Genomic DNA, 27,165 nt, shown 5'->3' on the forward strand with positions numbered 1-27,165 from the left:
ACCAAATAACATCAAAATACATATAAAGAACAGTAGCATCAAAGGAAGATTTAAATGCAACTACCTAATAACCAAATCTTGAGCATTTATACTAGGCATCCTTTTAATGTTTTTACTTTTATGTCTTAACTCTACAAACATTTTAAAGTTAATTTGCTGGTAAGAGAAACCTATGCTATATACTTCTAAAGGCAGTATTATACATTATCTGTGATAAAATAACATGCTGATTCCCCTAGTAAATAAGTCAAATGTATTGCACAGTATAGTAAATATTTGGTTGTAAAGATATTAGCACCCCCCAGCCCTCAACGTACTTTAACTGATGTGATTAATTGCTTTACTGCTGTGGTCATATCAGAGGCTGGAATCAGCTTTATCTTAGTTGGACTTCCAAATGGATTCTGACAATGACACTCATAAACAGTGAAAATCAGTTGCTACAATTAGCTGCAAATCAAACTGTGCTTATCAAGGAGATGTGAATAAGCATCTGAACTAAAAGTATGTTAGAGAAAGAGAACAGGAAAGGGGTAGAAGGGGACACAGACAGATGGAGAGGGTCAGGGGAGGGGAGAAGGAGGGGGAGGGGAGAAAGAAGGCGAGGGAAAGTGGGAGAGGGGGTGAGAGAGAAGGAGGAGAGAGAGAGAGAGAGAGAGAGAGAGAGAGAGAGAGAGAGAGAGAGAGAGAGAGAAGCCCATTCACTGAATGTGAGGAATAGTGAGCAATTGTGCAAGCTCTTGCAGATAAGATAAAATATTGTCAATTTTTTTTTACAATTTTTTTAAATGTATTTAGTACAGGGTCTATAGGGTCTTACTGCACAGATTGGCTGTTTTCAGCCTCCCAAGCACTGGGATTACAGGCCCACGCTACCACGCCCAGTCTTAATTGCCCTCTCAGCATGTCCCGAGGGCTGGGCCAGCACAGCACACTGGGGATCAAACCAAGGTCCCTGCAGTCTGCTGAGCTATCTGGCTGGCTCTATTGCAAATATTTTTAAAGAACTATAAACTACTTATGAACACCAATTTAAGTAAAGTCACTGTCATCAAGGACAGCAAATGGAATTGCTATGGAAGAGCTTACTGAAAACATTTAAATATCACCATCACCCATGCAGTTTTCAAAATAAGAATATAAAATAATTTGTTAAAAGGAAAAAACTAAATGATAGGACTCTCTGCTTTTCTCTTTTATTTTGAGAGGCACCCACATTCCAGAAAAGTGAGAGAGAAGTTTAAAGGTAGTATCACTCTCTTTCTAATCTCTGAGCTATAGCTGAAAACATTTGCCAAGTTACTGTCTTTTCATCCAACTACCATCCCACTGCAAAAACCTGTGACGTGAAGGGAAGCGGGAAACTGCAGTCTCTGCGTGTCTCCTCCAGGAGTGGAAATGCTGCACTCTGTGGTTCATCAATCAGCTCATTGGCCCTGGGAACTCCCCAGCTCACCCCCAAGTCCAGGCCACGTGACCGGCTGAGGTCACAGGCCCACAGCCACTCAGAATTCTTTATTGCTTTGGAAAATGCAAACAAGAAGGCAAGAGCTTTCTAAGCAGAATGTAAAATTTATTATTGCTTTCAGAGGAGAGAAAACATGAAATTTGGCCTCAAGTGGACTTAGTTGAAAACCCCTCACTAGTTCTATTCAGGTCTCTTCACCGCTCCAGTTGTTATTTTTAACCTTTCGGAGTTTTCATGAGTTGACTTAAGAGATGATTTGTGTAAGAAGAGGGGGAATTGCCTTACAATAAATACCTTGAGAAAAGTAACTCATAATCACAAGAGACTGTATAATTTGATGATGGAAAAGAATCACTTGCAAACAGCCACATTACTACCAGCGTTGACTTTTACTGAAGCAGCTGCCTGCATGAATAGTCTCAGTGCTTCAAATTGTGTTGATGTCATTTCTCCTTCTTCGTTAAGGAGTTTTGATCTTAGGTTCCCTTGTTGGAATGCAAACTCCTGGGGAGATCTAGCCATTGAAGTCAAGTAAATTAGTCTATCAGATTATTTCTAGTTGTAACAAGATGAGCTATACTTAGGGAAAACATAACGCAGTTTGGACAAATTCTGAGAAGATGGAGACAAGAACAGCTCCTAACTGAAAGAAGAAATAGAAGAGGGAGAGGGGGAGGGCTGGGTTAGGTAAGGTGGTCCTCAGATAGCTCAGACTCAATAAAGATAAGCAGGGGTGAAATGGACACAACTAGGGCGCTAAGATGTCTCTGGGACCAAGCTAAACCTTGATGGTCAGGCTGAGCTTCAGCTAGTAGAATAAATACCAAGTTCTTATTTTCCATGATTTCTTTAGATAGTGAAGGCTTATCTTGTGTGCAGTAGTTCAACCACCATTACCTTAACTTCTCTTTTTGCTTTCCCCAGTCTTAATTCTGTTTGTCTTCAACTGTCAAATAAGTATTTATCTCTCACTCTTTGAATTTTGGTAACCTTGATCAGCAGTGCCAACAGCAGAGTTTCCCATTACAATTTGAAACAGTACCAAACCAATAAATTGCAGCAAGAACAAAATATACCTGAGGGTGGAATTCATTGTGATTAAAATGCAAGGTTAGCTTGGACTGGATTAGGTATTTTTGTTTTACGACACTCATAAATTTGAAAATCCATAAAAGAAAAACTGAATAAATATGATCGAGTCAGGTTGTGTCATGTTAAAAAGTTTACATTAAAAAAAAATGATAGCATATGTGACAAAGAAGAAAGGATGGTGCAAGAATACCTCGGGTGAGGTCGACACATGGCACAGCTACCCCTTTAATGAAGGGATTCAGAAAAATGAGTTGTTGGTTGCAGTACTTGGTGTCTTTCTCAGTGTCCAGAAGCTAGTCGGGGGGGCAGGGACTTCCCAGACCTGCAACATTTGCCCATGGGCAAGTCATCTACTGCTTCTTAAAAGGATTGAAAAGAAAAAGACTGCATAAGAGACTGGTCACAGAGTGCAATGGTGGGGAGCATATCTGGGGGAAGGTATTCTTGCCCTCTCTCATGTCTAGATTGCTCTAGTACCCAGATTTTGTTCTTTCTCTCTCTTAAGATTTTTTTCTCAGGATAAATCCTGAGGGCATTTCAATGACCTTCTCAGACCAAAAAGCTACAACTCTTGTTGCACAGGTCCAGCTTTACCTTGGTCTTAACCATCCAGTAGAAAAGTATGAAGACGAAATATAGGAAGTAAAGCCATGTTGTTATGTTGAGCTGTGGGGGACTCAGGTCAATAATTTCTGACATTGCCAGTTAAACAGAAGACCCAATGCTATTATGGGCTACTGGACTCTTTTAGAATATTTTTCTGAGTTACACACCTATAATATTCAATAACGGTACTTAAAAAAATGGGGTATACCGATGAATGTCCATTTTGTATCTGTGTATTCAAAGTGGTTAGGATAGATATATAGTTGCATTCTCTTAATGAATAGAATGATTTGTTCTAATGGTGTTTGTAAGTAGGATCACAAGTCTGCATCTTGTACAGCAATTAACCACTAAGAAGAATATATGCAGTGTATTATTTGTTGAAACTGTACTTCCGATTGGATTTGAAACTGTCTCATTGCTATCTGTTTATCAATAAAACTTTGAAAAAAAAAAGATTTATTTTTTCCTGGAGACAGAGTCTTGCCTTGTAGCACAGGCTGGCCTTGGACATGATATGTGGCCAAGGTAACCTTGACCCAGAAGGCTGAGGCAGGAGGAGAGCTAGATTATTAGCATGCCTGGATTTTTGTTTTTAATAAACAAGATTATTGAGCTATAACTCACACACCATAAAATGCACTAATTTATAGTGTACAATAGTTTTGAATACAATCATAGTACTGCAACTATGATCACAATATAGAATATTATCATCCCAGAAAAAAATCTCAAAATAATTCTCAGCTACCTCTCACTTTCCCCTTTCTTGCTTCCTATCTCAGCCCTGGGCAGACATTAATTTGCTTCTGCCACTGTTGAGTTGATGATTTAGCTTTTATGAAATTTTCATTAATTAGGGCTGCTGAGATAGTTCAGCAGACTAAGCACCTGCTTAGGCAAGCGCAAGACTGAGGTTAGATCCCCAGCACCATATGTGGCGCTGGTGGCCCCCCCGGCTCACTGAGCTGGTCACTGAGACCAGGCATGAGGACGCACACCTATAATCCCAACACTAGGGAGGCTGAAAACAGGAGGATCACTACGAGTCTGAGCTGTGTAGTGAGACCCTGTAGCAAATACATAATAATTAATTAATTAATTTTTATCCATTCATTCAGTGATTGGTTTCTTTCATCTAGTGCAATGTTGTCAAAGGTCAACCATGTTGTAGTACGTATTAGTACTTCATTCTTTTTAGGGCTAAATAATATTCCAGTGCATGGATATACTATCTTTTATTTTTCCATTCCTCAGTTAATGGACACTTTGGACTATTATGAAAATGTTTCTGGGGGCTGGGGAGATAGCTCAGTAGAATAAGTGCTTGCCTGGCAAGCGCAGGGTCCTGAGTTCAATTCCTTTTGTTATGTATTTTAGTGCAGGGACTACAGGGTCTCACTATACAGATCGAACTCATAGTGATTCTCCTGTTTTCAACCTCCTAAAAAAAAAAAAAATTTCTAGGAATATTTATGTAAAGGCGTTCTCACTTCTCTTAGATATACTTCAAAGAGGAACTCCCGGGTCTTCTGATTGCTCTGTGCTTTATCTTTAGGAGAGCTGTCAGATTGCTGGCTACAGGGTGCGCACCAGTTCATTCCCACTCATACTATAGGAGGGCTCAATTTCTGTATGTTCTCACCAGCATGTGGAAAGCTGTGGGCTCACGTTTATGTCATACTGCAAGTAGGGCCTGAAACTTGCAATGAGTATCTGGAATATAGGTTACTGGTACTGAATTTAGGGGCAAACCAGAAAATTGTTCTTTTAAAAAGCAGTTGAGGACCAGCCAAATAGCTCAGTGGACTAAAACTCCTGCTTAGAAAGGTGCAGGGACTGGGGTTTGATCCCAAGTGTGCTATGCTGGACCCACCCCTGGGGCAGGCTGAGAGGTGTACTGAGACTGGGCGTGGTGGTGTCCATCTGTAATCCCAGAGCTTAGGAAGTTGAAAACAGGAGAATCACTATGAGTTCGATCTGTATAGTGAGACCCTGTAGTCCCTGTACTAAAATACATAACAAAAGGAAAAATACTTTAAAAAAATAAAAAGCAATTGATTCTGTGGAACTACTTTGGGAATTCATTATTATTTCATTGTATCTTTTTTCTTTCTCTTTTTTTCTTAAGATCAGGTATTACTATATAGTGCAAGCTGACGATCAACTCACAGTGATCCTCCTGCCTCAGCCTCCTGAGTGCTCAGGCACTAGCCAGCTTTTATCTTCTACTCTGCTGCTTTTATTCCTTATAAAATATTTAGCCATTAAAATTATAAATACTCTTTAACTCAGACTGTTTACCATTGAGACTATAACCTGTAGCAACAAGATCACTTGATCCTAATATACATATATCAAAAAAATTTACTATAACATTATTATAAAAATTTAAGAAACCCAAATGTTTACCCATAAGGGAATGGCTGTAAAAGCTATATATCCATGCCGTGGAACAGAGTGTGGATGAGTCTGGGCCTATATTTTCAGATCTGGAGTGAAGCCCAATATGTATATTTTAAGTTAAAAATGTAAGTTCCAGAATAGTGCGTATAGTATGATTCCATTTTTGGAAACCAAGGAAAAGAACCAACAGATTATATAAGTGCTTATGGTTTGAGCATGAATAAAGATGAGAAGGATAATATAATTCTTATTATGGCTCTTTTAGAAGGATAAGGAAAAGAAATTATTTCCAACTTTATAGTTTCAAATTCTACTTTTGATAATGATGTCAAAAATTTAAACATACTAGATATGAAGACAGTGGTGGTAGACCAGGCCTGCAACCCAAGCACCGGGGACTGAGGCAAAAGGATCTGCAGCCGAAGCCACAGAGAGAGACCCTAGCTCTAATTCATACATAAATGTTCAATATCTAAAAAAAAGGAAAATTAATGACTATCTTTTAAAAATGTATTTTTTGATTTTCTATTTAATAGCTCTCATTCAATAATTAGAAATTTGATACATTACTTTCTCTTGGGAAGGTTAGAATTTAAAACTCTTCTTTCTTTATTATATAAAAAAAAAATGAACTTGTGTAGGAGATAATGTGGGACATCATCATTCCTCCACGTCAATCCTCGCCTTTTCCTTCCTCATGTAAGTTACTTTAAAGGAGCAATCCCCAAGCCCAGGTATGGGAAAAGAATAACCAACAAAAACAAAATATACACAAATAAAATAATCCATCACTGCCTTTACGTATGTTTCTTAATTGTGAGTCTGAATAAAATTATTTTTGAGGGCCTGGGAGATGGCTCAGTAGAATAAGCTCATGCCTGGCAAGCGCAAGGGCCTGAGTTCAATCCCCAGTTGCGCAAAAAAATAAAAATAAAAATAAATAAATAAAAAATGAATTATTTTTTGAATGCCATGCTTCCACAGATCAAGCAAAACATAGAACTACAGATCTTGCAAATAGTTTTTTTCTTTTTCGCAGTACCAGGAATCAAACTCAGGACCCTGTTCTTGCCAAGCAGCCGCTTATGCCACTGAACTATCTCCCTGGCCCCTATGCAAATAGTTCTTATTAGGCTCTCATGGAATCTGTATCTTTACCATCTTACTAGAGTTCCCTTTTGGGCTGTTTCTGTAAAATAGTGAAAGGATCAAACAGAAATATATGTAACTTTCTTTCCTAGTGCACATTTTATGGGACACTCCAAAATTCATCACTATTTGAATGGAGCACCTATTCTTGAAATTACAATAGGAATTTCAATGAGGATACAAATCTCTACTGATAAGGCCTTACATGAAACTACATTTTAAAAAATTAGCTTAAAGGCCAAATGAGTAACTGAACTTCTTTTTTTTTCTTTGTACACAAAAGGGAAATATTTTCATCTTGCTAAATGTATCTATTAATATGTTATTACCATCCCAAACTACATCCTAATAATGGGGTTTACAAAATAAAGCCTCAAAGTACAGTCATTCAGAGAACTTTGGCCAGGAGAAGAGAAAAAGCAGCCTGGGAAGCAGTGTCTCCCTGACCTTCCTCTGCCCTCCTGCACCCCACTTCTCTCCCTCCTGAAAGTGAGTCACAGGAACCAGAATTCCTCTTTTCCAAGACAGGTCATAGACCCTGGAAACGCTCCCAAGCAAGCCGTAGGGACTGGGAACCATCGCTCTGGCCTCCCTCCCGTGCCCCTAGTGGATCCTGTTACACACAGAGGGAAAGAATGCCACCCAGAGAGGCCAAGAAGAAATCGACCAGGCTTTCCTGGGTTTCCTCCCTCACTCTAGCACCTTTATACCATACACTTTTTGTCAAATCATGTATCTACATGGCTATCTTTTGTTCATCAAACCAAACTGTAAAAACAGATAATTTTTTCCAAGTAGTTGAACCTTCATTCCCGAAGGCTCCTGTGAAAATAAATTTCTTACACTTTGCTCTTGTTAATTTTTGTCATAGGACTATTTTATATGCCTTTATGATAGATGAGAAAAGGGAGGATGTCTTTCTGACCCCGTACAAATAATCTCAAATTCCAGAGGACACTAAAAATTACTTTTGTATTCTACATATATAATTTATTTTATTACTCTGAACATAAAGCCTAATGGAAGCAGGGCTGGGGAGATAGCTCAGCGGCATAAGCTCTAACCTGGCAAGCACAACTTCCTGAGTTCAGTCCCTTGAAACACCCCCACTCCCCCAAAAAAGAAGTCTAGTGGAAGCCACTGCCTGCTGCATCCTCAACTATTTCAGTGAATGTGGATGTGAATGAGCTACCATGGTAGGAGACTGAGGTGGGCACTAAGATAAACTTGTGCGCTAAGGGAAAAGCTTAGGTATATTTGCAAGCAGGAAAAGCAAGATTAGAATGAATGGCCCTGGCTGGAGAAATATACACTTTCCTCAAGATAAGATTAGTGAGGCTTACAGGGGTAGAAGAACACACAGACACTGAGTGGTGGCCCAAATGAGAAAACTTACGTTGAGTCAATTATTTATTTAAAAAAAAGGAAGTACATCTTTTAAACCTGTATCATGAAGGATTTATACACTCAACCATTAACAAGTGATTTTGGCAATGATTTGTAATTAGAGAAGTAACTTTAAAATGTTTCTTTTATCAAAAGCATTTTGAAAATGAATTTGCTACTTATATTTACTTAGCAATTACTTTTTAAGAACAACTCAAGACCCGGAGATAATAATACGCCTACAACATATCTGCTGGTATCTGATAGTCAAACTGCAGTAGGTATTGGTATAAATATGCGTATGGTTTGGCAGAAAGCAGCAGGTGTTTAATCATTGCAACTGAAGCGGCACCACAGTGCTTCACAATGTGGATCCAGAACTGGCACCGTGGCCAGGAACCGGATACAAGTTTAGCAGTAAGCTGGAGGCTCAAGACATCAGACCAATAAAGGCCGAGGCAGGGGGAAAGGATTACCCCCACTGTGTCCGGAGGAGGGCTGTAAGCTACATCTATCTATACACACCTTCTGGTAGGTAATCTACAAAGCAGGTCCACAGCCAAGCCTGAAAGAAGCTCTTGCCTACTTAACAGCCAAAATTAGTTAACAATCAGTTAGGCAGGGGAGCTAAAAGAGGGAGTTAAGAGGAAAACATTAACATGAAACAATGATAAACTGGAGCTATTTAACTTGTGTCTTTAGTACAGAAATTTAAGGTTGAGTAAACATGACCATCTAAATCCTTTAATCCTGCCGCTGACATTTATAGTGACTGAGAAGGATTAATCATTTTGATCTCTAAATGAATCATTTTAAGCAGTTCATATTTAAAAGTAATAAACTTTGGAGTTGCAGTAATTAGCCTAGTGGATCTGATTAATGTTTCTGGGTTTTGTCTCTTATAAAACCCGATTTTCACAAAAATTAACTTTTCTCAGCATCAGTATTTCAGAAAACATGAAAAAGGAGTTTCAGATTCCTGTCATTTTTGTAGGATGACAAAGAGGGGGGCACTGGGGAAATGAAAAGTTTGGGGTCTAACTGGAAATTCATGGCTGCATTAAGCGCGGAATGGTAAGACCATATGGTCATATTTCTTTTGAAGTCTAGGATCAGTTCCCATTATTCACTATAATGGCATCCAAGACTAAACCAAATTTCAGTCTTTAAAATTAAAAGCATTTTCTTCTTGGCTCTTGAATCTTCCTCTTTCACAATTTCCAATATGTCTGAAGGTTTAATATATTTTTTTGCAGTGTAAAAAATACAAATAAAAATAAAAGGAATAAGAAAAGTAATTTATTCTATTTAACTTCCAAAGCAGGATCAAAATGGTACAGATTCACACAAAATTAGCATTTTAATCAAAGGAGTAATACAATTTTTAATATCTGCCCAATGCTATTAGTGACATTTTAAAATTATATATAATATGTATATATATAAGATATATATATATATATATATATATATATATACATAACCTTCATGTTTTACATTTAAGAAATATGAATTCAATTCTGACCTATCTGGAACATACATTCTATAGAACCATTTAAAAGTTACTATTATTTTAGTAATATTCTAGTAATAAAACTGTCTACCAAAGAAACCTATATTAAAGGGCTTAAGGCAGGTCTTATTTTATTTGGAAATTAATGCAAATATTGAAAAGCATGGGTCTGTCTATATGCCATCAATTCTCCATTCTCTCGGCCCAGTCCTGGACACGTCATGTGTGCCATTTTCTTGCTGGGCAAAATGTCTTTATCTGGCAAAGGCTTGCAACACAACGGCAGCAGGGTTGATTGTAAGAGAATATTGTAGTTATGGCTCAGGACAGACCACGGGGCAGCCCTTGGCACCAAATGGAATATCACCCTGGCTGATGCTGCACAAAAGGAAAAAGATAAACTCCAGGCTTGCCATATTCAAGGAGGTTTGGAGATGGTTTTGTTTCTGTGTTACTATTTAAGTACATTTTATGTGCAGTGCAGTTCACAGATCAAAACTGGACACTTCTATGAGCTTTAAGAAACACATCTTTCACAGTGCATGCGCATCGTGCCAGCCAACCGTTCCCGTGCCACAGCATTTCCCACCCCAGAGGCAACCGCTGTCTGCTTTACTGCACCACAGATTAGTTGTGCCTATTCTTTGAATGTGACATAAATAGAGTCATGTAGTATGTTTTCTGGATCCTTCCTCTTCACATGATGTTTCTGAGGCTCTTCATGTTGCTGCACGTGGTAGTAGTGCAATTTTTTTGTCAAGTAAAGTTAAATTCTTTTGCATGAATATACTACAATTTGTTGTATTCACCTACCTGGTGGCTTTTAGATTGGGCCTATTGTGAATGAAGTTGCTATAAACAAAACTGTTCATGTATTTTGAGAAAATACTTAGGTGAATTGTTGAGTCAAGTGGGAGATGCCATTTTTGTTTCTCAATTTTTAAAAGATCTTTTTATTTCTTTATTTGGTACAGGGTCTCACTACGCAGCTCAGACTCATAGTGATCCTCCTATGTCAGCCTCCCCAGCACTGGGATTATAGGCGTGTACCACCACACCCAGTTTCAGTGGCCAGCACAGGGTTCCAGGGCTGATAGGGCATGCAGTACTGGGGATTGAACCTGGGTCCTTGCACTTGCCAGGCAGGCGCTTAGACCACTGAGCTATCTCCCCAGGATCTCCTCCCATTTTTAACTTTATATATATCACTATTTTCCAAAGTGGATATGTCATTTTCTCTTTCTTCTTTCTTTCTTTCTTTCTTTCTTTCTTTCTTTCTTTCTTTCTTTCTTTCTTTCTTTCTTTCTTTCTTTCCTTCCTTCCTTCCTTCCTTCCTTCCTTCCTTCCTTCCTTCCTTCCTTCTTTCTTTCCGGAAGGGTCTACAGGGTGTTCAGGGTCTTACTACTAGATCGGACGCATAGTGATCTGCCTGTTTACAGCCTCCCAAGAGCTGGGATTACAGGTGCGTGCCACAATGCCTGGTCTCACGTCATTTTATACTATGCTTCTTATCACAGATGTGTCAGCAGACGCTCCAGTGGCGCAGTCAGTGAGCACATAGTACTGACAGAGATGTGCCAGCATTCTAGTTGTCCACATCTTCACCAATATTCAGTGCTTGGATCTTCCTAATTCTTGCCATTGTCATGTGCAAATTGCAATACTTCACTGAAGTTTTAATTTTCATTTCTTAGCTGGCTAATGATGCACTAACAGGCATTTTTTCATGTGCCTATTAGACATTTCTGTAGCTTTAATGTGACATTCTTTGACCAGATTTCAGTATTTCTCTTTTATTATGGATTTGTAGGAGCCATTTCTATAGGATATATATATATATATATATATATATATATATATTCACAATATAAACTTGTATATATATATATATTATACAAAGCTGCATAGAGGTACATACATATATACATACATAGAAAAATAGATTTTTCTCAGACTAAGGCTTGCCTTTTCATTTTCCTGTAAATATCATTTGATAAATGGGACTATTAAATTTTTATGAAGTCTAATTTATCAAGCTTTTCTGTTCAATTTAACACTTTCATACCTTTGCTAAGATGTGTTTGCCTATCCCAAGGTTGTGAAGATATTCCAAATGTTTACCTTTTTATTGTGGTTTTCTAGTGACAATAAGAAAAATGGAAGAATACAGTAGAAAAATAATTCAGAGTTTTAATTATTCCTGCAGGTGGAGTTCACTGAGCTTTGACTGTGGAGTATTTTACAAGTCTAGGTCTCAGTTTTCCTTCCCTAGAAAATGGATTTAGCTGTAAAAGGCTCATCATCAAGGACTTAAGAAGTTATTAAAATTAAAGATCCCTGGCTGGTGAAATAGCTTAGCAGACTAAGCACCTGCTTAGGCAAGCACAGGAACCAGGGTTCAATCCCCAGCACCACACACCGTGCTGGCCTTGGGCATGCTGAGTTGCCCACTGAGCCTGGGAATGGTGGCGCATGCCTGCAATCCCAGCATGGGGACGCTGAAAACAGGAGGATCACTATGAGTCCAAGCTGCAGAGTGAAACCCTCTAACCAAATACATACAAAATAAATTTAAAAATTAAACTAAAGATCCCCCAAACATATAATTCTACAAAGGCAAGAAAGAGGCACACAAGGACCTCGGGACAAAGCAGAGAACAACAAGATCATAAGTCAAAGAAGGAAGACATGGAAAAAGTCTTGGATAAAAGTTTGAGTCACAAGTGTTAAAATTTTCAATAGCTTGGGTAATTCTGGTATATATATTATTCCTAGGCTCTCTTCAGATCAAGCTTCTACCCTAAAAACCATGTCTGGACCTCATTCTGAATTGGAGGGCCAGTAACAGGACAGCATGACCATTAACAGGGTACGTTTATCCCAGAGGATATTTTGCTTCTCTGATGCCCAGAATGTACAACCAACTTGCTGTAGTTCAAAAACAGGGATTATTTTCTGTTTGACCTTTTGGTGACTTAAACTTCAAAGGGTTTTCCCCCAGACTAACTCTTCCAACACAACTTCTGTTAATATTTTGCTGTTTATTCTTTTATATCCATGGCTTTATTGTTTTTGTTGTTGCTGTCAGTAATTCTATGGATACTTTTTTGTTGTGTGTATTTCATGTGCTTTTATAAGAGTTTCCTAAATTGCTTCTTTTCTGCTGTTTATTTTGCTCCTTCCTAAACTGGAGTTTCAGAATTGTACCGAACATCCTCACTTTAGGAACACATTGTGTTTATAAATTGATGAGGATCAGCACATATTTTCACATGAAAACAACACGTAGGATGCTGGGATGGAAAATGAAGGCCAGTAAGTTGTATGCTGTTAAGCGAGCGAGGCACGAGCACTGTAGAATATAGCCCTCATGAGTGAGACTGTCCCTGTGGAAACAGGTGCCCCTAGGTCCAGTCATGGTGATCGCAGGAGTCTCTCCATGACCATTCTGGTCACCATGCCTGAAGAAATGTCCTAAGCCAATCACTGGTGTCCCTGAAGGACAATTAAGGTCAGTGAAGGCGAGTGAGCACTAGCAATTGTGTTCCGTGGGTGAGCAACTTGGGATTAGCTACTAGGCTCCCTAGACTAACAGGAAAACTGATTTGCATTTTCATGTTCACTGACCATTTGAATCTTCTCTTTGTGAAATGTCTATTCCTGTTATTTTTCTATCTCAATCATCTATTTTCAATTTATAAGTCTTTCAATATATTACAGATATAAATCTTACACATGTCACCTTGAGTAGAAATATGTCTTAATATGATTTTGTTCTTAGATATTTTAAATTAAATATGAGTGATTTAAAATAAACAATGTGAGTCTGTCCTTTTTCTTTGGTTTTCTGCTCTCATTAAAATCGTTCCCTCTACTCCTGAGGTGGACACATAGTCCTCGGAACAGGCTGGGTAGATACAGAAGTGCTTCTCCTTGCCATCTTCTGTTTTAAAGACTGAAAAGCAAAACCAGAACATGCTGCTAAGAATGGCTGTGCCTAACAGCTCTGAGCACACGGTGGCAGGATGAAGTCTCAGGAGAGTAAAAAGACACAGTCCAATGGCTAGAAGAAGCCTTCTCACCTTCTCGTTCATTCTTGTTTCAGAAAGAAGATGAAAGTATACCTCCGGCCTGGGGAGCCACGGGACAAAAGCCACATGCTAAGTCCCGAAGAACAAAAAAAGATAGAAGGAACATGGGTCTTTGGTGGCATCTTTGATCCCTGGATAGTCTGCCTTCGGAATTATTTGTAAGAAAATAATTCTCCAAGGTGCCTAAGCCCCCATTGCTGGAGCTTCCTGCTAGTCACAGCTCAAGCCTTTCTTACCTTATTCCGTCTCCTAAATTAACTTCTAGAACTTTCATTGCTTTATTTTTTACATTTGTCTTTAATCCATCTTAATTTATTTTTGAGTATGCTGAGCGATATGGGTCCAATTTTATATTCTTCCAGATGGATAACCAGTTGTGCCAGCACCATTTATCAAATCCCACTGAATAAAAAAAAAATCCTTTTATGTTAAATTTTCCTATACACTATGATCTGTTTCTCAAATTTTAGTCTATTCTACCATCTAATTGTTATTATCTGTGTCAATAAAACATAGATGTAATTATGGCATCTTCCTAATACTTTAGACACAACACAGTAAGGCCATTTTTGTCCTTACTATTTTTCTTTTAAATACGTTTTAAGGCTATTTTCAGGCATTCTCCCACATGAATCTTAAGATCCCTTATTCCAATTGAAAATAAGCCTAACTCACTGGGATTTTATGTGACAGCTTTGATTTCTACGCATTCATTTAGTGTGAACTGAAATGCTTATCATATCAGCCTTCCTATCCAAAAACAGACTTTCCATTCATTCAGATCTTCTTTGTGTCTTTCAATAATGCTTCCTATACGTCTTCATATGGGTCCCATGAATGTTTGTGAAGTTCAATCCTAAGAATATACTGTCTTTTGCCTTTGTGATAGGACTTTTTTCTCGGCTTCTATATTTAGCCGGTTATTGTTTAATAACATGCATCAGTATTATTCTAAGAATTTCACATGGATTTCATGTCTGCATCTTGTGTAGCAATTAACCACTAGGAAAAATGTATACAATGTGTTAATTATTGAAACTGTCCTACCAGTTTGGTTTGAAACTGTCTCATTGCTATTTGTTTCTCAATAAATTTATGGAAAAAAAAATTAAAAAATAAAAGAAAATCACCTATTAAAAAAAAATAAGTTCACATACACATACTCCTTTTAATCTTAAACTATAGGATGATCTACATATCAGAAAATGGAGGCACAGAGCATTAAGTAATTTGCCCAAGCAAGTTATTTGGCCAACACTGGGCAACGTGGTGTGCTACTTAGCTAACGAACAGCAGGTTTGAGATTCGAACACAGTCAGAACTTGTAGTCTCGACCCTTACTCTTTATTGCCCTTGTTGTCTCTATACTTTTGCCCTTGTTGTCTCTATACTTATCTAGTATTCATTCAAGTACCAAATTCACTTCAGATTCTATATTTTTATTTCTAGTGACATACGGTTTTCCAGGTATATAATTGTATATTTAACGGAAGTGTTGACTTTAACTTTCCTCAAAACATATTCTTCTCTTATTCCAACTGCCAAAACATCTAGCACAAATTTGAGTAATAATGATACATGAACGTTCCATATCTCCTCAATTTTAATTACAATGTCCCCATGTTTCTCCATTTAGAATACTTCTAATTTTTGAAGGATCATTTTAAATAAAAGATCCGCAGCACCAAATAATTTGAAATAGGATTATATTTATTTTGTTTAAGTTAGTGAGATGGTATTATTCATTCATTTATGTGAGTCAGTGTCCCACTATGTATTTCAGACTGACCCTGAACTCACTGTGCAGCTTTGGCTGACCTCCCACACTGGGTGAACCTCTTCTGTCAGCCTTCTGAGTGCTGGGACTGGCCGTCAGCACCGCAAGCCATGGCAGTGAGTTTTATTTTTATAAAGAATGGTTTCCAAACTTCATCTAAAACTGTTTCACCATCCACTGATAAGATAATTTTTTTCTACTTTGATTTATTCATCTAATTATGCTAATAGGTTTCCTAACCTTGAAAAACCCTTGTGTCTTCAGCAAGGATTAGTAATCACTTGTTATTAATTTGATGTGGGATATTATTCTTTTTATATATTGCTGAATCCTTACGTGAAAATAGTTGTTTATAATTTTTACACACATATTGAGAAGCAATTTTAGTTTATACAGATTCTCTTTTTACTACTTTAATGAAATTTTGTTAGTAAGGTTAGTCAAACCTCGTAGCACACATTTTGATGGCTTTAACTTTTGAGAGGGGATTTTATGTTGTACTTAATAACTTTTTGAATATTGGACTTACTTAAATGTACTTTGAAGGTTATATAAAATTCATTTAGGAACTTAACTGTTCCTCTTTGGCATTGTTTAAAGTTGTACTAGGGATTGAACCCAGGGCTTTTCCATTGAACTATTACCCTAGCCCTTCCTTTTAATTTTTTTCTTTTAATTTTGATATAGGCTCTTGCTAAATCACTCAATTGTACAGGCGTGGCTTGAACTTAGGTTCCTCCTGTCTCAACCTCCCAAAGTACTGCGATTGCAGGCATGTGTCACAACGCCTACTCTCATCTGTCTCTTTTTAAGGTGTTTCTTTTAATTATCTTTCTAATTTCTTCTGAAATTATTTGTTTTGATAAGTTTTCTTCATGTTCTACCATCATTTAGATTAATCATATCTCCCCCCCCCCCAGCGGACCCAGGGATTGAACTCCGGCCCTTGCACTTGCTAGGCAAGCGCTTATTCCACTGAGCCATCTCCCCAGCCCAGATTAATCATATCTTGTAAGAAATGATGATGTCCTCTAGAGTTTTTAAACTCACTGCTGAAACAGTGCCATTTTATTGGTACTCTTCTGTATCTTTTCTGTATTGTTATTTTTATTCTAATCATTCTTTAATTAGGATTAGGAGAGGCCGGATACTTCATTAAAATTTTGCAAGAATCAGCTTTTTTGTTTGTTTTTGATTTCAGCTTTATCTTGATTCTTTAACCCTCCCTATTTTTTATGGTTTATCTTCCTGATATTCACTCATTTTAAAATATCTAGTAAATTGCTTTCTCATTGATTTTTGGTGCTTAAATATATTCCTTCAGTGTATTTTTATATTACTGTTGTTTCTATTATCTTGCATAAACTTAGAAAAAAATTATTTTCATTTTTTAATTGTTTTTGTTTTAAACCGTGATCAAGGAACACCATATTCCATGGGAGAGAAATGATTTTTATTTGTGTTTTTGTAGTGCACTTCTAATGTTACAATCAAATACTTTGACTTATAAAATCCTTTCTGAATTTTTTTGTGTTTATGTTTGTGGCTAAATATATAATGTTTCTGTAATTTTTTTTTTTTTTTTTTTTTTTTTTGGCAGAACCAGGGATTGAACTCAGGCCCTTGCACTTGCCAGGGAAGTGCTTATTCCACTGAGCCATCTCCCCAGCCCAAATTCTATTTTTTTTTTTCCTGGAACCAGAGATTGAACTCAGGCCCTTGAGCTTTCCAGGCAAGCACTTATTCCACTGAGCCATCTCCCCAGCCCCTTCTGTAATTATTGCACAGAAACATGAAACACTGTATTTTTCTTACCTGACATTATAAATTTATCTGTTGATCTATCTATGTATCTATCTATGTATCTATCTATGTATCTATCTATCTATCTTAGTCATAAATAAATGTGTTTTAATTTTTAATGATAAACTCTAAATTAGGTCCAGGTTCTCTGCACTGAGCTACATCTCCACTTCTTACTTAATTTTTAAGACACAGTTTCACTAAGTTGCTCTTGCTAGACTGAAACTTGTGGTCCTCCTGCCTCAGCCTCCCATAAAGGTGAGATTACAGGTGTGCACAAGCCAATCCATCTCTAAAAGTTCTGATTCATATTATGCAGTTATCTTAGTTTTGTCTTGTAGATAGGTCTGATTCTGCAGGAAGTAAATATAAAATATCTCACTGCAAGTGTTTCCTTCTTTTTTAATCTAATAGTTCTTTCTTTACAAATTTACCTATCATATTGTTTAAGGTATGCAATTTAAGAGTGCTCACCCTCTTTACAGCATGTCTTTTATCACTTATCTAATGGTGCTCTTTATCCAGTTTAGTTTTTATAATAAATTCTACTGTTCCTGCTATTAATACTGCCACACTTGCCTTCTTTCTGTTTGTATATACCTGACCTCATATTTATTAACCTCATTTTTCATTTTAGTGTATTTCTTATAAATACTAATAAATTTTTCGAATCAATTGACCAGTTTGTTAAAACTACTTTTACAGTTCATATATGCAGTATAGATTTTATTCCTTCCATCTTGTTTTATGATTTTTCATAATTTTCCTGTTCCTTCCTTCCTTACCTGGGAGCTGTTGTGGCTAATTTGTCCAGATTGCTATTCATTCCCTTTCTCCTTGCTAATTAGACAGGTCTATTCTGCTCTTTTTATTCCACTAATGATCACTTTCCCTTTCCTGATGTTCATATTCAAATATATGTTTTTCATTATTACAGAAACACAGGATAGCAATTATTTCCCACCACTAAAGTTCTATTTCATAACTGTTCCCCCTTCTTCAGCTGAGGTGAACTTCTGAGTGCTTGTACTTTCCCCTCCACTCCTCCAACTTCTGGCTTTCTTTTTCTTTTTTTTTTAAATTAATTTTATTGAGAAACAAATAGCAATGAGACAGTTTCAAAAGCGATTAGTAGGACAGTTCCAATAATTAATACATTGCATATTGCTGTCCTCGTAGTAGTTATACATAGTACAAGGCTTTCATGGGGCCTGCTAAGAACGTTTAGTTCCAGGGTCTTATTAACCTCTCCCCTGCTGCACTTCTCCCCATTTGCAGACGCTCTGCAATCATGTGAGATGTGACCAGACATCGGGCCACAGAGCGGCTGCCCCCTCGCCATCATGGTCAGAGCCCTGATTCGCTGCAGCTGATATGCCTCTTTCAATACTGCGGTATACAAAGTTGGTCCAGACTCTGAGTCTTTGACTTCCCTAAATAACTATTATTCGTTCTGAGAGAGGAATGGTACCGCTAGAGATTCAGGACATGCTACCCCAAAATATGACATTTAAGAAGACCATCAAGGCAAAAAGGTCCCTCTCACCTTTCCCTCACCTACCTAAAGTATAGCATTAATAGGATGGTCATCCTCTGTCTCTAATCCTTTTTTCCTAAAGTAGCTCATAAGCATCTTATTGTGTTAGCCACTTGCCAGGTGACTTGAAAGGCAATCACCCACAATGCATGAGGAGACTGCTGACCTTTTAAATGACTTGTGGATGTTCCTTCCAAGCTGTTCTGTTGGTTTTTGTTTCAACAATGGCATCCAGAGAAGCTCACAAGGAACCGGCCAAAGATTTTGCTCTGACTCACTAAAGTAACCTGATGTAAATATAGCTCAGTGGCACAGCACTTGCCCCGCATGCACAAGGTCCTGAGTTCCATTCCTGATACTGATAAATAACAAAGTACATGTTGCTCATTATAATACTAAGTGCTTTGCCCAGTGACGTTATCATATTACTTTTTTAAAAAAATCTGTGACATGTGTCCTTGAACTGAGCGTGCTCTGTAATGTGCCATTTTTACGTGACGTCTTTGCTGTATGAATGCAGGTTGAGTTTCCCCAATAAAATCCCCTTGTTTTAGTTGTTCAAGGAAGAATTGCTTTGAGAATTATCCCTGGTATTCACTTTACTTGCTATAAATAGTAAACCTGTCTTCACATCTGCCTCTGTGTTGTGCTTATAAACTTACATTTACCAAAGGGTAAACCAAATGCATTTGATTGCAAGTGGAGAGATATCCTCCCTACACCCAGGTGAAAGGAACACTTTTTTTCCTCTGAAAACATGGGAACACAGAGAAAAATTTGAACATAGAGGCCTCTCTAAACACTTTCTAACCACCTCCATCCAAAGCTCAGGTAGGGCCTTCCCTGAAGCTATCTCACCAAGGAAGTTCTTCCAAAAGGAGTACAATTATCTTGAACCTTTCTTGATCTCATTAAGTGGAGAATATTAACTTACAGCAAAAGGAGACCAAAGATCTGACACCTCACCCAGAGGAACCATGCGGCAAACAAGCATGGGCTCAATGAGGGCATTTACTGGAGATTTATAAGAAGACAGGCTTTGTTCACGATGGAGTTTCTCCCCGTCTCCCCCATGACCATCACCACTTCCTCCCTGAGCTTCAAGCCCACACTTCTTTCTATAGCTTAGATTGATGCTTAAGATCCAACCATCTGGCTTTTAGGATTTCATATTTTGTATGATTGCCATAAAACTTCATGCTAATAAACTTGTATGACCTTTCTCCTGTTGATCTATTGTCAATTTGTTCACAAACTCAAATTACTGAACCTTCAGGGAATGGAAAGAGAAAGTTCTTTTTCCCTTATGTTACCAGCAGATCAGACCCCATCTATCCATACTTTTGCATGACTGTCCACCTCATCAAACCTATGCAGAAAGGGCTGGCCAGATAGCTTAGAGAACTAAAGCATCAGCTTAGGCACAGCACAGAGGCCAGGATGGCCCTGCCAATGGGGTGACTGAGACAGTGATTGAGACTCGGCGTGGTGGTATGTGCCTATAATCCCTGCACTTGTGAGGCTGACAACAGGAGAATCATTACTGATCTACATAGTAGGACCCTGTAGCCCTCTACTAAATACACTAATAATAATAATAATAATAATAATAATAATAATAATAATAATAATAAAACTAAGCAGAAAAATACATGCCTGATCATTTCTTTGGTTCTTCATTTTCGTGTGAAAGCTCCCACGGCACATAAAACTTAAATAAATCTTGATGCTTTTCTCTTGTCAATCTCTGTTCAATGACCAGTCATGAGTGCAGTGATAGATGATAAAAGATCTTTCCTTTCCTAGAATATTGTCTGCATACATATAGTAATGACAATATTCTGGCTGTAGGGTTTTTTTCTTGGTAGTTATTATTCTCCTCCAGCTTTCATTGTTGTAAATTAGTTCATTCATTATTAATATTAGACTTACTGTTTTTCTTTCTAAGCAACAAGAAAAGCAACTTGTTTTTTCTCTTTTGAATCTCGTAAAATGTTTTTATCTCTAAAAGTAGAGACATTTTCTAGGATGTGAATAAGTGTTTGTGTTTCATATGTGTTCATATTAATCGTGTTTTCTGTTCTAGGTTATTGCTACTTGGTTTTCAAAGCGATTAATCTGGATTTTTAACAGTGACCACTCTCTTTGTTATGGCTTCCTGTAGATGGCCTGAAAGCTTCCTGAGTAACAGTAGGGTTTATCAGAGGTGGCTGGATCTCGGGTGTGTAAATTTGGGTTAAGGATGTGCGATAACTAGATTAGTCCACTGACTGGTTTAGCACAGTGTGGGTAGAATCAACCATTAGGTTTATAGCCTTGATGGATATTATGGTTTGTGTCTAGTTGTCCCCCCCAAGCCTCATGCAGTCATGGGGCAGACTCCTAGATTTTGTGATTACTTCATGATCTAGTGCTGGGATTATGGGTGTGAGTGCTGCTGGGATTATGAGTGTAAATGCTGCTAGGATTATGGGTATGAGCGCTCTACCTGGCCTGGGGCAGACAGCCTGAATGCAACATAAGGGAAGCCAACTTGCTCTCTGTGGCCATTGTTGCCACTACTCCTCCCTTTTGCTCTTGTTTTGCTGTGTTCTGCTGCCATAAGCTGCTGCCCTCTGCCATGTGTCACTCTACCTTGGAGCCAGATGAGTATGGACCAAAACCTCCAATAACTGTGAGCTAAATAAACCGTTCCTCCATTCATTTTGGGTGTTGAGTATTTTGTCCCAGCAAGGAGAGAAGAGTGACTGAGACAACAGGTAAGAGGGAGAGGCAGGCTTGTTGCTTACTTGCTTTTTGCTGCCTGTTCTGCCATGGGTTGTTCCTCCTTCGCCATGATGCCCTTTGCCTTTGAGCCAGCTGACTGTGAACTGAAACCTCTACAAACTGTGAGCTAAAACAAACCTTTCCTCCTTTAATCTTGGGTATCAGGGCATTTTGTCTCAGCAATGAGAAAAGCAACCATTACACTCTTTTCAACTAAACTATTTTTTCTTTTGTTCTTTCTTTGGTGTTGACAACAGAACCCAAGGTCTTATGCATTGCTAAGCATATGTCTACAACTAAGTTACATGCCCTATCCCAACTTGCTCTTCTTTCTTTCTTTCTTTCTTTCTTTCTTTCTTTCTTTCTTTCTTTTCTTCCTTCCTTCCTTCCTTCCTTCCTTCCTTCCTTCCTTCCTTCCTTCCTCTCTTCCTTTCTTTCCTGTACCAGGGATTGAACTCAGGGCCTTGTGCTTGCCAGGCAAGTATTTATTCCACTGAGATATCTCCCCGGGACCCCCAGCTCTTTCTAATGTTTAGTTTGTAAATGATGGCTTTTCCTCTAGCATTTGATTGTCATTGTTCATTTTGCTGGTATATTACTGTTTTCCTTGATTTTCTATAAGTGTTCTTGCTACAATCTTTTATTTAGGTCCATGTTGTCTTCTGTTATCTCCATTGCTCATTTTCCTTTTATGCTTCCTAATCTATTTATACCCTATCCCACTTCCTGCTTACTGGGACCCAATAACCATGTTGTTCTTCTGAGTACCTTCAGAAACAGGGAAAAGTTGAGTCAGATTCTAAGGAGAAATCTTTCCATTCCTTAATTTGTGTAGCAGCCACTCTCAATACCAATAGATGGAGAAATCAATCTGTTTTGGTTTGGCCAGCTCCAGAGGGGCCAAGGAAACAAGGCTATATTTACATAAGGAGTGAGAGAGACAGACAGACACACACACACAGAGGCAGATACAGAGAGACAGAGACAGGCACATAGACAGAGACAGACACAGAGAGAGACAGAGATTGGAAAGAGACAGACAGACACAGAGAGACAGAGACAGACACAGACAGACACATAGACAGAGACAGACATATAGACAGAGATGAAAGAGAGAGAGAGAGAGAGAGAGAGAGAGAGAGAGAGAGAGAGAGATCGATCGATCCTTGGAACCATCGAGCCACTACAGTCTTTCATCTTCACCTCATTTGAGCTTTCGCCTACTCCAAATGGAAAAATCCCTGCACCACCGTGAACCTCAGGATCCTAATAGATTTCCTGATCTCCTTTTCTCCCTCAGTTGATCAATTCAATGCAAGTAATGATTTAGCTGAGTAGATCAGGCATCTTTCAAACTACTTGCATGCCACAGTCATGGGTACACACTGCAGGAGAGCTGAGGCTGTTCTAACATTCTTCTGTTTCTTCCTTGGTGAGGCGCAGCTCTAGCACCTGGAATATTACATAAAAGATGAACTGGGCTGGAAATGGTAGCTCCCTGGCAGGGCACTTGCTTAGGGGCCCCTATATCATCTCCAGCAAGGGAATTTTTTTTCCTTTTTTTTAAAGACTGAGGCTCAGAATACAGCCCACAGAAGAAGTTGGGAATTCAGGGCTTCTGGGAGCCACATGCTTTCTCCTTTGTTCTCTCTCCCTAGCAGAATCCCCAAATCAAACTTGAATTGTCCTTGGACCAAGAGAACTATGGGATAGAAAGCAAAAGCCATGCTTGGGGAGCTGGGGGGTCCTGATTATAATGAAGAGAAGGCAGGCCCCAAAGAGAAGACTCGCTGGGAGCAGGACCGCATGGTGAGGGACGACTACAATGAGTCACATTCAGCAGCTAGCAGACGCCTGTCTGTGTCAATCTGCCTCCCTCGTCCCCTTCCTTTTCTTGCAAATGCATTTTCTATTTTTATTTCAGTTAAATATAAATATGGATATGATTCTGGTTTTTTTAATTTAAAAAACAATAACCTGGGTTTGATGGTGGATGCTTGTAATCCCAGCACTTTGGGAGATGAAGGAGGAAATGGCAAGTTCAAGTTCAGCCTGGGCAATTTAGTGACTTAATGAGATCTTTTCTCAAAACAGAAGAATGAAACAATTACTGTGGATGTTGCCCTGTGTGAACGCAATGTGTCTAGTCTTTAGTATCAAACAAACAAACAAACCAATAACCTTTCTCTCCACTACCACTCGAGAAATTAAGAATCAGTGATTCTCTTTCCATTTAAAAATTTTGAGATTCTCAACCCTACACCAACTGCTGACTATTAAACACTTTGTGTTAGGACTATCTCAGAGGTGATTATTTTTAGGATTTGGTTCAATGGAACAAAAGTATTGTCATTTCCACCTCTATTCAAAATCCACACTCATGGCCAACATTACTTGTTGGAGTTGATAAGAATTCTTGTTTGCTCAAGAATACTACAGGCACATACAACACTCAGAGGACCTCAAGAGAAAAAAAAAAAAGAGCACAACGCATCTTTTATTTTATCACTTCTCCCAAACCATGGGTTGATCTTGCCCAGCTGTCTCATAAGAAATATGTTTCAGACCTGACGGGATAAATTCTCTTCAAAGATGAATCAAAGAAAATAGTCCCCAAGAATGCAAAACATGTCATTGCTACTTGATCCCCATCACACCTCAGAGCTTCCCAGCTGCTGAAAGAGCAAGTACTTCCCTTACCCATAAGCCACATGAACAGTTTGAAATAGAGAGAGATCTATGTGAGATCCAGACAAATTACACAGTACTGGAAATCATCCTCAGCTTTACAGTATCTAAATGTAGCATGCAATTAACAGTAGTCACCTGCCAGTCAGTAAAGCCATAAAAATGATCAAAATTAAGTCTAATCATAGGCCACAAAAATAGTCGATAAAAATAAAAAACTTTATTTTTAAATTTGAATTCTCTATGTAAATCACATTAACAGGGCCTCTGTGTCCCCCTTCCTCCTTTCCTGTGTCATTCGAGGAGTGAGCGGGACAGGACTGATGTGCAGTTTCAAAACTCCACGGACAAGCTAAATTAGCATGATTCTTTGGAATTGTTTCAAAGATCTCTGGCTATTATTAATATTTTTAATCTTTCATTTTTATTATGTGTATGATGTCAGGAGCTGTGTCAGGAAGCACATTTTGTCAATTAAATAATTAATCCCACAGCATAATAGTCAGTAAGGAAAAATTGACATTTGTCAGGTTCAAAGAAAATGAAAGCCTGGGAGGATATTTCATTATGCTTGTTCAAAAAAAAAATCTGATAGTCGACTTCTCTTACTCACTTCTCTCTTACACCTCCCACTCCAGCTACAAACACACTCCACATCCAATGAAAGGAGGGAAATGTATTTCCAACTGTTCCATAGCCCTTATCCTCACCAAGCTTGTTACAAAGATGCATTTTACTTCCTATAGACATCTTGAATTTGCTCATTTTTCACTATCCATACCCCCACCATCTATCTAAATGGGGAACTGAAGAAAGGTGACTCTAATATGCCAAAGGGCAATTTGTACAACGAACGTCCTATTTCTCCTGTTTTATACACTGATAGCTGTTAAAAGATTCCACACCCAAACACTAGATGTAGACTAGGGTTTGAGTCTCAGCTCCCTACACACCAGCCTGGGGATCTCCAGGACTCAGACATCTGGATCTATGAGGCTATTTGCTCTCAGGACCTACCTCAGCAGGTGCCTGTGCACACTGCCTGCTTATGCATGGCCAACTGGAAGGCATCCTATACAGCAGCTACGGTCAGCAGCACACTGGTGTTTTTAATAAATTCTAATTTAAGAGCCTGTCAAGTGACTCATAGCACCATCAAACACTGCACTTTGCTTTTTTCTTTGCTTCTGTTCTTAAACCTCTTCTCACTACCCCATTCAGCCTACGGACAAGAGACCTCCATCTGCTGTCTGGCTCATATCTCTTTCCTATGGCCCTTTTTCTTCTCTAGTCCTTGGCTTGCAGGGAGCTGAGTAATAGTACTATTTGGTCCCCTACGAACTTCAGTTCCAGGGTTTCCACAGATGGTATCACCAGTGTCGTCAACAACAGTCTGCACTGGATTAACGCTGCCTAGGAGGTGAAAATTTCAGTGAGCTATTTTTAACCTGTTTAAGCATCCTCTACTCTGCCAAAACTAAATGCTTGCTTGGGGTGGAGAACAGCCTCCCCACCCCATCACCACATGTGCTGGGTTTGCTTCTAAAAGTCTTCCACACTGTAGGTTTGCCCACCCCCAACTGGGGACTCAGCAGTTATTTGTGTAATAGAAAGTGAGACTTTTACTGGGTTTTAATCACATGTATTTCTGTGCTACCTACATTTCCTTAATTGGTGAAAAATGTACACTGATCATCTATTTCAGCCATGCAGACAGTGTAAAACAACTGAGTTTAGAATTAGAGTATATAGTAAAATGAACTAAAGCCCTTATCTAGAAAACATATCTAGAATACATATTTCAAATGTCTTTTATTTGTCCTTTTAAAAATGAATTTAAAATCATAAGCAGTTTTGTCCTTTGCCGTAGAACTTGATATCAGTAATTAAGAAGACATGCTTTAGTGAGGAAAATCTCTCTTTAGAAAATCAAATTTTTTTTTCATAAACTTGTTTCGGTGAAAAAATATTATCTCACTATTGTTAGGATGGCTCTTTTCATAATGCAGAAAAAAAGGATCATAGAGACATTTCAGACTTTGGAACAGTTTGTTGCATTATCGCTTTTCCTCAAATTTGTACTTGTCCAATATAAAATCTTTCAGTCACACTGTCTGTGAGGTCTTTGGAAAAGAGTCAGTATATTCATTATTATTTAAGTTTAACCTATTTTTCTCCTTTCCTGATTAAAGTAGCTAAGGGACACTAAGATTTTATAAAGCACAACATACACATAAGAGGATTTCACTTTTATTAGTAAAAATCTTGCCCACATCTCAAGACTGTATTATAAGAAACACAATATAACTGCACACCTAATTTAAAAACTATTGTCTTAAACATGGAAATTAGTGAGCAAGACATAGCAAATTATATTATAGGAAACCAGGATGTGTAAAGGTGCGACCTTATAAAGAAAGTGAAACACTTCAGCGCAGGCTCTTGTGTTTCCACAGAGCTGGGATGGATGGTTCAGATTATCTAGGATCATAATTCTTACTTTCTTAACAGGGACAGATGAATTTTCTTTTCTACAGCTTCTGTGCTCCAGTCTAACCATAAAAGCAATGTTTATGAGTGCTTTCATTCAACTGAAAAGAAGCCCTAGAGACTTGAGGTTCAGCCTTATGCACACATACTGTGGCTACAGGTAGAGCTAGAAACCTCACATACACAGTGAGCATGAAGCTGTGGGATTCTTCTCTACATGCATTACTCTTGTCTGTGTGCCAATACGCTATTGGTGGCTTTCTAACTGTAACCTGGAATACTGTGTGATCATCTAAGTTCTCCAATTGGGACTAGTGGATAGGGCATCAAAACTATAAATTAATCATGTCTCTTTCTGGGGAAAATGTGACACCTACAAGTTAGAAACATTTG

General features: G+C 38.3%; 1 protein-coding gene across 2 annotated transcripts in view; it reads right to left on the reverse strand.

Annotated features, from left to right (window-relative positions):
* The window catches only part of LOC101580163 (teneurin-3-like), a 226,837-nt gene that overhangs the window by 5,010 nt on the left and 194,662 nt on the right, over positions 1 to 27,165 (reverse strand). The gene's annotated exons all lie outside the window — the stretch shown is intronic.

This window comes from Octodon degus, unplaced genomic scaffold, assembly GCF_000260255.1.
Source record: "Octodon degus isolate 3935 unplaced genomic scaffold, OctDeg1.0 scaffold00157, whole genome shotgun sequence".
NCBI lineage: Eukaryota > Metazoa > Chordata > Mammalia > Rodentia > Octodontidae > Octodon > Octodon degus.